The 7,493-nt window shown below is 35.9% G+C and overlaps 1 pseudogene; it reads left to right on the top strand.

Moving 5' to 3' along the window:
• The first annotated feature begins 1,768 nt into the window (after positions 1 to 1,768).
• On the top strand, positions 1,769 to 3,213 carry LOC128569016 (protection of telomeres protein 1-like; annotated as a pseudogene).
• Positions 3,214 to 7,493: the final 4,280 nt, after the last annotated feature.

Here is a 7,493-nt window from a genome sequence, read left to right as displayed (position 1 = left end):
CAATTCTGTATATGTCATGTAGATTCCATGATGATATAAGCTCTGTCACAAAATTCTGTTTCTTTCACAATTTCTGAGAATAAAATTTAACAGGAAAAATTTAGTGTATGTCCATTCGGTTGATGAATAGATAGGTGTTTCCTCATGGAGAAGTAGCAATCTACATGTTAAAACAGGTTGAGGAATTATGATGACTATAATATATGAGGAGGATCCAGTTTATAATAAGTAGGGAATATACGTTAGCTATATTAGTTATAAATGGTGCTAAGATATATCTGAAAAGCAAGGAATAACAACGGTGAGATCTAGTACTACTACAGCAAATCAGGTATCAGATAAGAGGAGGAAAACATGATCTGCCAAGGCAGAGAAAGTATTAGAAATAAAGAGCAGGATAAGGAGACCTCCCATGAGATTAATAGGCTTCTGGCTATATGTGGTACTCTTTCATGAGGTGGAATCAAGCTGATAGATTTGAACCTGACTGGTGACTCTGGATTATATCCATTTTACTGTGATTACATTGTCATTGTTATTGTTTTAATTGGAAAGCATAAACTTTGGAATCAACCAGACAGTTCTATTTCTTAGATTTTAAATACTATGGAGACCTCAGATTCCTGATTTGTATAATCAGAGTAAAAACCATACCTATCTCGTAGAGTTGTACAAGATGATTACATGGTATACTACATGTAAAAATCTTATGTGTCTCTCATCCAGTAAGCATAACAATAAATGATAACTTTTATTATTCTATAATAATAATAAGTACTTAATACCTACAAATTTAGGAAGACAAAAACCTATGATGTTTGGCACACTAATGCCCCCTTTAATTGAAGCTCAAAGGTGCCCTATTTTCCTAGACGTTCTAAAATTGGCAAATCCTGCATTCCATTCTGGTACAGTGTTATCAAGCATTCTACTTAATGTTTCAGAAAGATTTGTTAATTTTAGCTGTCACAGCTGGATGTTTATTAAATGCAAGGCTTTCATCAGCAAAAGCAGAAATTTCAAGACACACACAAGCGTTCTCTTACATAATTAGGACATCTATGTTATTGACATTTCTTTCCACATGGCTTACAAAATCATAAAAATTATAGGTATATAGTTTTGTGGATATTAAAAGACATATAATGCAACCCATAGCCTCTAAAAGGAACACATTGGATACATGAAGTAATTTTTGACAAGACTGTATTTAATAAACTACTTATTCTGTGCACCAGAAAACAGCCAAATAATAAAACATTAATTGTGTGACTGAGAAAATGATATTGAAAAGAGCTCAGTAGTACAGACTGACAGTGATTAGAACAATTTTAAAATGTTTCATCAATAACAGGGATTTTAGAGAGGCACACCAGTCTAAACTCTTCCTAGATTTCTTTCTAGACTGCGGAACACCATAGCAGTGGCTGGTTTTATTGTTTTGTCACCTTCTTCATCTAAAAGCAGAAGTGGTGAATATTGCATATTTTTTAAAGCATTGAATACTTTAGTTAAACTATTTATAGCTTCAAGCTGTCACCCTGGGTAAAGTGCCGTGGCATCACAGCTCACAGCAACCTCCAGCTCCCGGGCTCAAGCGATTCTCCTGCCCCCGCCTCCCAAGTACCTGGGACCACAGGCACCCGTCACAAAGCCTGGCTATTTTTTGTTTGCGGTCGTCATTGTTGTTTGGTGGGCCTGGGCTGGATTCGAACCTGCCAGCTCAGGTGTTTATGTTAAATCTGTACAAGATTTTTCTACAGTATCAATGTCTTTGGTCACATCAACAAACTATATATACACACCCCTGAATCAATTTAAGGAGGGTACAATCACAAATGTCTATGGTGTTGTGACATTTTTTAAGCCCCCATATCTAAGCAAAGGAACTGTATATTGCTCAGTTGTAACAATTGTGGTCCAGACAAATGTAAAGTTAACCTGCCTGTTCTTTAATGGAAACTATGAAGCCCTTCCAATAATTTACAAAAATGGAGATACTGTTCGTTTTCACAGGCTGAAGAAGTAATGGCTCCCATAAGAGAATCCATGCCCAGCATATCTACATATAAGAAATGTGAAAGAACGATTCATATATATAAAAAGGAGATGCAGGCTATCACCAGTTCTGGCTTTGCATCATTGACATTTGAGGGAACTTTGGGAGCTCCTATCATACCTCATACTTCAAGCAAGTACTTTAACTTCACTACTGAGGACCATAAAATGGTAGAAGCCTTACGTGTTTGGGCATGTATTCATATTTCACTGTCTTGGACATTACTAAAATTGTGTGATGTTCAGCCAATGCAGTATTTTGACCTGACTTGTCAACTTTTAGGCAAAGCAGAAGTGGATGGAGCATCATTACTTCTAAAGGTATGGTATGGCAGCAAGACACCTTTCCCACCTTGGAGAGTCTTAATACAAAACCTTGTGCTTGAAGGGGACTTAAGTCACATCCATCGGCTACAAAATCTGACAATAGGTATTTTGGTCTATGATAACCATGTTCAAGTAGCAAAATCTCTGAAGGTTGGAAGCTTTATTAGGATCTACAGCCTCCATACCAAACTTCAGTCATTGAACTCAGAAAACCAGACAATCTTAAATCTAAAGTTTCATCTTCATGGAGGGACCAGTTATGGTCGGGGAATAAGGGTCTTGCCAGAAAATAACTCTGACATAGATCAACTGAAAAAGGCTTTACAATCTGCAGATTTGACAGCCAATCACCCCTCAAAAGATACCTGTCAATCAGAACCTGACGACAGCTTTCAAAGCTCCGGATTAGTATTGCTATATGAGGTAGAAAGATGTCAACAATACTTACAGATCATCAATATTTAGAGAAAACACCACTATGTGCCATTTTGAAACAAAAAGCTCCTCAACAATATTGCATTCGAGCAAAATTAAGGTCATATAAACTCAGAAAACTCTTTCAATCTGTTAAACTTCTTTGTCCTAAATGTCATTCACTGCAAGAAATTCCACATGAGAGAAATTTGGATATGATTTTACAAGATGGTGTAACTAAAACCAAGATGCCAAACTACAAAATACCTTATTATATGACTCAAAAGTCTGGACCATGGAAGATCAAGGAGGACAAAAAGTAGTTGTTCATTTTGTGAAACATAATGGTATTCTTCCACTTTCAAATGAATGTCTAATTTTGATAGAAGGAGGTACACTCAGTGAAATCTGCAATCTCTCAAAGTTTCATAGTGTAATTCCTGTGAGATCTGGCCATGAAGACCTGGAACTCCTAGACATTTCAGCGCCATTTCTTGTACAAGGAAAAATATATCACTATGGATGTAAGCAGTGTTCTAATTTGAGACCAATACAAAATCTAAATTCCCTGGTTGATAAAACATCATGGAATCCTTCTTCTGTGGCAGAAGTACTTGGTATTGTACCCCTCCAGTATGTGTTTGTTATGACATTCACTCTTGATGATGGAACGGGAGTATTAGAAGCATTTCTCATGGATTCTGACAAATTCTTCCAAATTCTAGCATCTCTTGGATTCATCTCTTGGTTCTCTATTCTGTTCCATCTACTTCTCGGTTTTGTGCCAGTACCATGCTGTTTTGATCACTATTGATTTGTAGTATAGTCTGAGATCTGGTAGTGTGATTTCTCCTGCTTTGTTTTTATTTCTGAGTAATGTCTTGGCTATTCGAGTTTTTTTCTGATTCTACATAAAATGAAGCATTGTTTTTTCAAGATCTTTAAAGTATGACAGTGGAGCTTTAATAGGGATTGTGTTAAAATTATATATTGCTTTGGGTAGTATGGACATTTTTTTTTCATTTATTTATTTATTTTATTAAATCATAGCTGTGTACACTAATGCAATCATGGGGTACAATGTGCTGGGTTTATATACAATTTGAAATGTTTTCGTCAAACTTGTTAACATCTTTATTTTTCAGACAGAGTCTCACTTTGCTGTCTTAGAGCGCCATGGCCTCAGCGTAGCTCACAGCAACCTCAAACTCCTAGGCTCAAGTGATCCTCTGGCCTCAGCCTCCCAGGTAGCTGGGACTATAGGTGCCACAACCTTTGGTTAGTTTTTCTTTCTTTCTTTTTTTTTTTTTTTTTCAGTTTTTGGCCAGGGCTGGGTTTGAACCCACCACCTCTGGCATATGGGGCCGGCACCCTAACCCTTTGAGTCACAGGTGCCGCCCTAGTTTTTCTATTTTTAGTAGAGACGGGGTCTCACTCTTGCTCAGGCTGGCTTCAAACTGCTGAGCTCAAGTGATCAATCCTCCTGCATTGGCCTCTTGCACCCAGCCTCTCTTACCATCCTTTTATATCGTCAGGCTTTGTGGTGATATTCCTGATGTTGGTAATTTGTGTCAAACGATCTATGAACCAAGTGTATGGTGCCCCACGATCATACTGATGTACACAGCTATGGTTTAATAAAAATAAATAAAAAAAAAAAACAGGGGGAAAACACAAATTAGTATGGACATTTTAACGATGTTGATTCTTCCCAGCCATGAGCATGGTTATGTTTTTCCATTTGCTAACATTTTCAGCTATTTCTTTTCTTAGAGTTTCATAGTTCTCTTTATAGAGATCTTTCATGTCCTTTGTTAGATAAACTCCCAAATATTTCATGTTCTTTGGCAGTACTGTGAATGGGATAGAGTCCTTAACTGGTTTTTTCAACTTGATTATTGTTGGTATATATAAAGGCTACTGATTTATGAATGTTGATTTTGTAACCTGAGACACTGCTGTATTCTTTGATCACTTCTAAGAGTTTTTGAGTAGAATCCCTAGTGTTTTCCAGATATACAATCATATCATCTGTGAAGAGTGAAAGTTTGATCTCTTCTGACCCTATATGGATACCCTTGATTACCTTTTCTTCCCTAATTGTGGTGGCTAAAACTTCCATTACAATGTTAAAGAGCAATGGAGACAATGGGCAGCCTTGTCTGGTTCCTGATCTGAGTGGAAATGATTTCAATTTAACTCCGTTCAATATGATATTGGCTGTGGGTTTGCTGTAGATGGCCTCTATCAGTTTAAGAAATGTCCCTTCTATACCAATTTTCTTAAGTGTTCTGATCATGAAGGGATGCTAGATATTGTCAAAAGCTTTTTCTGCATCAATTAAGAGAATCATATGGTCTTTGTTTTTTAATTTGTTTATGTGCTGAATTATACTTATAGATTTATGTATATTGAACCAACCTTGAGACCCTGGGATAATACTGACTTGGTCAGGATGTATCATTTGTTTGATGCGTTGTTGGATTCTGTTTGTTAGGATCTTGTTGAATATTTTTCAGGTTTGGTTTTTATACAGAAGGATTTGCTTAAATAGCACTGCTTTGAGAAGCAGTGGTGTCTAAGTGAGCTGTGGTGTACTCAAAATGATTTGCTTTAAGTAGAAGTGGCAAAATCACTTTGTTTGAATATTGATATTGACCATTTTAGGATAAATCTGTTTCTTTCAACATGAATTATGTGCTTCATTTGATTGCTTCTTTTCCTCTCCCTCTGTGGTATTAGAAGTTATTCCATTGCACCTCAGCCTAATAGAGCGGTCAGATTTCCAGTTAGTGACTTATTTATAATACATTACTGACCCTTTTTAATAGTCTCATGTAAAGTATTCTGTTATTAAAGTTTTAACTAATTAAATGAAACCTTAAGTCAGTATAATAGTCTACCTTTTACCTGAGAGTGTTGTCAAATTTAAAATCATGAATATTCAATTTTCTACTGATTTGTATGTATAAATATATATATATATATATATTATTACTACAGACTGAGAGATAACAGGTCTGCTTAGTGTAGTGTTAGTGAAGAATAAAATAAATGCACATATAATTTCACATGTTTCATTCATCTGTCCTGTGTTGAGCTAAGAAGTGACAGGAAGCAGTTTCCAAGCAGTACTGAGCAAAGCACTTACCTTACCACAACCTATTTTTCTGATAAGAAAACTAAAACTTGGTTAATAAAATGATCTGACTAATAAAAAAAAAAAAAGAACTGGTATGTTGTTTGGAATTTGAAGTATAAATGAGAAGAGAACAATAGAGGTTGTGAGGTTCAAAAGGAAAATGGTATCCTAACAGAATTAGAGAACCAGGCACAGTGGCTTATGCCTATAATCCTAGCACTGTGGAAGATGGAGGTAGGAGGCCTGCTTAAGGCCGGGAGTGAAAGACCAGCTCGGGCAACATAGTAAGATCCTATCTCTAAAAATAAAATCATTAAAGAAAGAAAGAAAATTATCAGAGGAAGTATACCCATACTGAAAAATGGGAAACAATGACAGCCATTCACTTCCAGGAGAAGTGGGAAGCTAGAGAAAACCTCTAGATATATTTTCCATTCCTAGAAATTTTGTTCTAGGTCTCTAAGCACCCCCAAAGAGGACTGGACAGACATTTAGTCAATGACTTGCTAGTGCTATTATTTTTGTCTTAACTTTACTTTGGCTCATTTCTTTGTTTTAATCTGTAACTCAGAAGCACCATACTTAGTCTTGAAGTAGAAAGAGGTAAATGAAAACAGATGAAGTAAGAAAGGCAGGTTAAATATTATGCCAACCACTCCTTCTCATGTCTTCTCTTAAGAAGTTCAGACTCCTCAGCTAACTGGCCCTATTATATATTATTTGACTGTTGAGAAAGTTTTTGCTGGAAAAAGAAAATAAATGAGGAGCAAAATGCAAATGTTCATGTATCAAGAATCATTAATCATGGATGTTTTAGCTAATTCTAATAGTATACTTGTTGTGCCTCAAGGAATTGATGGGGACATTAAAGAAGTTTTATTTTATGTCGTACTTTCTTGTTTTTGCAAGTTGCATGATAAGGCCTACACAATATTATTCTATAAAAGTACCAATGTGGGATTGATAAAATATTACCAATTTTTAAAATTTAGTTGTTTGTCCAATTGAAGTTTTAAATTATGTCCTTATTTATGGATCTATCACCTTCATTATTTTCCATCAGAAGCTTGTTAGTTTCTCAATATTTCTCTTTATATCAACTTGTGGGTTTATTAAATAAATGTACATCAAAAGCTTGTTAATTTCTCAAAATTTTCTTTATATCAACTTGTGGGTTTATTAAATAAGTGTATTTTAAAATATATTGTGATCTAAATAGAAAATATATAGGCTGGATATGGTGACTCACACCTATAATCCTAGCATTCTGAGAGGCCCCAGCAGGTGAATTGCTTGAGCTCAGGAGTTTGAGACCACCCTGAATGAGAATGAGATCCCATCTTTACCAAAAATAGAAAAACTAGCCAGGTGTTGTGGCAGATACCTGTAGTCTCAGCTGCTTGGGAGGCTGAGAGGCAAGAAGATCACTTGAGCCCAGGATTTTGAGGTTGCCATGAGCCATCATGTCACACACTCTAGCCTGGAAGGCAGAATGAGACTCTGTCTCAAGAAAAAGAAAAGAAGAGAAGAGAATGCATTATGTAAATATAAT

The sequence above is a fragment of the Nycticebus coucang genome, chromosome 17 (genome assembly GCF_027406575.1).
Source record: "Nycticebus coucang isolate mNycCou1 chromosome 17, mNycCou1.pri, whole genome shotgun sequence".
Classification (NCBI taxonomy): Eukaryota; Metazoa; Chordata; class Mammalia; order Primates; family Lorisidae; genus Nycticebus; species Nycticebus coucang.
The sequence above is the reverse complement of the archived record's forward strand: the minus strand, read 5'-3'. Positions and strand labels throughout refer to the sequence as shown.